Genomic DNA, 3,315 nt, shown 5'->3' with positions numbered 1-3,315 from the left:
GTCAATTTTTAAACACTTCAATGTGTTTATTTTACAAAATGAATAAATACTTAAACGTGTTTATAAGTTTTCAACATTTTTATTTGAAACAAATATAAATCAGTACAAAACACACTGCGGTTGATAATGAATACCTGGTATGTTGTACATAAAGCTATTTTTAATTAATAATTGATTTTATGTTGATTGAGGGTTCAAACTTTATAAACAACTGAAACATTAAATAACACGTTTACCAACACATGGACACATTATTCAATTTTGGTTGAAAAAAATAGCATTCTCAAAATAAACTAGCATGAAGATGTAAAATCTGTTTAAACTAAACTCAAATAATTTGGTGTGGGGTGGGGGGGGGAGGGTCTTTGAAATATGAAAAAAAACATAATCGCTTAATAAAATGAAATGTTTTTCATCAGTAAAATTTAAAACATTTTTAAAAAATAGGTTAAACCATCCTTTACATCTTTTTTAATAAATAAAACAAGCAAAATGATAAAATAATATGATACAAAAAACTGAAAATGATATTTGTTGTCTTGGTACAGCATGAATTATATGTACTTGTATTACACTAATAAATCTAGTTGTAAATGTTACAAGTTTATACTTTCACAAATATTCAGAGTTTTAACCAAATAAAGAAATTTTTCCAGTTTTGAATTGTAAAGGACCAGTTCTTGCTACTAAACAAGAGATGCCGGGGTATCACTCACTCAATATCCATATAATATTCGAACCGAGTTAAACAGTCTAGCTCCTCTGGTTGCGGGTAAAATTCAGGTTCTTCTACAACGGGTGATGATCTCCAGTTTTCCATTCTCCAAAATTGCATTCACCCGAAGTAGTTCTAATTTCTTCATATCCTGAAAGATGGATGAAAAAAATATTCACTATGCAAATTCAGATAATTATCTGTAAAAGAATAGATCCACATAAATATCGAAAAAAAATGTTTGTTATTGTTCACGCCAATTTAAATTATATTATACATACTGAGAAACAAGTTTGGAATAAAAATCTGCAATTCAAATACCTGTAAATCATACATGTATAAGCGTACATGTACAGTCTGTACACTAAAAAAAAATAAATGTTCATGTACCTGGAAGGAACAACCCAACAGCAAAAATTAAGAGAATGGGGGGGGGCTACCTTGTCCCAAGGCATTTCTATCACGTATCACACTCCCTCAAAAAAAGTAAAGTTTCCTTGAAGAATACATGTACGTGCACGGGCTGGAGATGAAATTATTGTTGGTCGATGCGCTAGCTGCAGATCTTTAGCGTAATAGTTTTATGTATTAGTTATGGTCAAAGGGAAATACATAAAAACCATAACGCTACAGATCTGCAGCTAGTACATGTGCGAATGTGGTATTGTTGCATGTTAAGGAGCATAAATATTAGCAAGGGTAGGTTCCTTATTGGATTATTTTCATTTATCAGTAACCAATGGTGTGTGTGTGGGGGGGGGGCTTTTTCTTTTAAGACTCACCTCTCTCGGTTAAGTATGATCTTCGTTCTCAGGATTCACAGTACCAGATGAATGTCCCTGCAAATTTTAAAATTAGATATCAAGACTATATAGCTACATAAGCATTTATTTGTCTACCTCTGCGCATGGCCAGATTGCACTCAGACGATTACTAACTATAGGAAGCAATCCTGCATTTCATAAATGAAAAACATTTTAGATCTCTAATGTATTCAGCATTCTTTTTTAAAAGATTTTACGTAAAGAAATGTATAAATATACCTCTTATTTCCTTGCTAGATATGGCGTTTCTTGTCAGTATATGCGTGATTCTGCATCTTCTGCGTTCAAATGGCATGTTATGACATAATCAACTGCGTCATGTTCTATCATAACGTATTAAACACTGGTGTTTAATTTGCAATTTCAATATAAACACCATGTGTTTAATTTATAAATATATATGGTTAAGAAATGAACACTCGTGTTAAACACCGGTGATTAAAATAACGATACAATTATAGAAAATATCATAATATTTGTTTATATTTCCTCTTTAACAGTTTCTGAAAATTTTGAAATTTTGGCACAAAATTACTACCAATTAATGTTAATTGTGAATGCGTTTGGTAACACTTAATTTATTTTTTGATTTGATGCATATGAATGTTACGTGTTTAAGACGGATGATTAAACACCCTACTTATTGAACACCAGTTTAAACATCAGTGTTTATATATAAAACGCAAGTGTTTTGTATTTAAACGTACTATGTTTAATTGTAAAACACGACTGTTTAAAAATTAAACACAAGTTAAACATCATTTTTTACAGTGTACATAACACGAGTGTGCTCGATTTTCTAAACTCTGCACGCATCTCTTAGTTCGGAATGACGATACTTGTGAAGGTGTTTTGCTTTCTAACATTTCTACTCTGAATAAAATTATTTTTCTTGATAAAAGTTTTATTATTTCTCATTAAAACACATCAAAATTGCCACTTTTGCTAAGGATAAAGAATAAAGTTAAAATTTGTGAAAGTGCAAGGATGTGTCAATCAAACCCGCCAAAAAATTTAAAGTTTTAATAACTTTTTAACGAAATACGATTTTTAATTAATTTTTGTGTGACATGCTAGTAAAATATATAATTCGTGATGTTATACAGAAAAAATGAGAAAATATATATTAACTTCAAATCTGTGTCCAAGTACCTTTAACATATTTTAAAAATACGACTAAACTCACTGACATGTAACGTTGGTAAAACCCTGGTACACAGAATCAATTTCTTTCGTATACATTGCACATGTGTATACCATATTTATAAACACCTCCCTTTCAAAAAAAGATTAATTAAAAAAAACTTGTAACCTTTCTTAACAGGTTTTCTTCGTTATGAATATAGTTCCTTTCAATTTCGCATGTTCTGAAATCAATGTGTGGGAAAAGGTTTCCGGAAGAAGTACTAGTACTGTAATTCGCTTAAAAATCTACTCTAGCCATCAGTCTTCGAAATGAGATTTATCTAATTGTCACTTTAACTTTTTTCTGCATTGTTTGTACTTTTATTTACAACGTATTTACATTTTGCAAAATATGAAAAGTCCAGAGTCTGGATCAATTACTGTGAATGTTGCACATGGTGATATAGCCCTTACTTACCCGATTGAACAGGCGTGATATGTAGTTTCTGACATTATTTTTTTTAAACAGACATCCCGATATTTCAGCGAGTTTTCAAGCTCAGTTTTCTTACACTTTTCAGGTTTCATAAATAACATAAATGCCGGGATATCATCTAAAGATATAATATTAAAATTCAGGGGCAACTAACA

The 3,315-nt window shown here is 30.6% G+C and overlaps 1 long non-coding RNA gene across 1 annotated transcript; it reads right to left on the bottom strand.

Annotated features, from left to right (window-relative positions):
- Positions 1–400: 400 nt before the first annotated feature.
- On the bottom strand, positions 401–1,818 carry LOC134263980 (uncharacterized). The gene is made up of 3 exons (XR_009991414.1): positions 1,759–1,818; positions 1,498–1,554; positions 401–866 (listed from the first exon to the last, which is right to left on the bottom strand). It is a non-coding gene; the product is annotated as an uncharacterized LOC134263980 (long non-coding RNA).
- Between the last annotated feature and the right edge of the window lie 1,497 nt (positions 1,819–3,315).

This window comes from Saccostrea cucullata, unplaced genomic scaffold, assembly GCF_032062105.1.
Source record: "Saccostrea cucullata isolate Sc308-1 unplaced genomic scaffold, CSIRO_AGI_Scuc_v1 ctg14894, whole genome shotgun sequence".
NCBI classification, from domain to species: Eukaryota; Metazoa; Mollusca; class Bivalvia; order Ostreida; family Ostreidae; genus Saccostrea; species Saccostrea cuccullata.
Note: the sequence above shows the minus strand (reverse complement) of the source record. Positions and strands in the feature narration are given on the sequence as shown.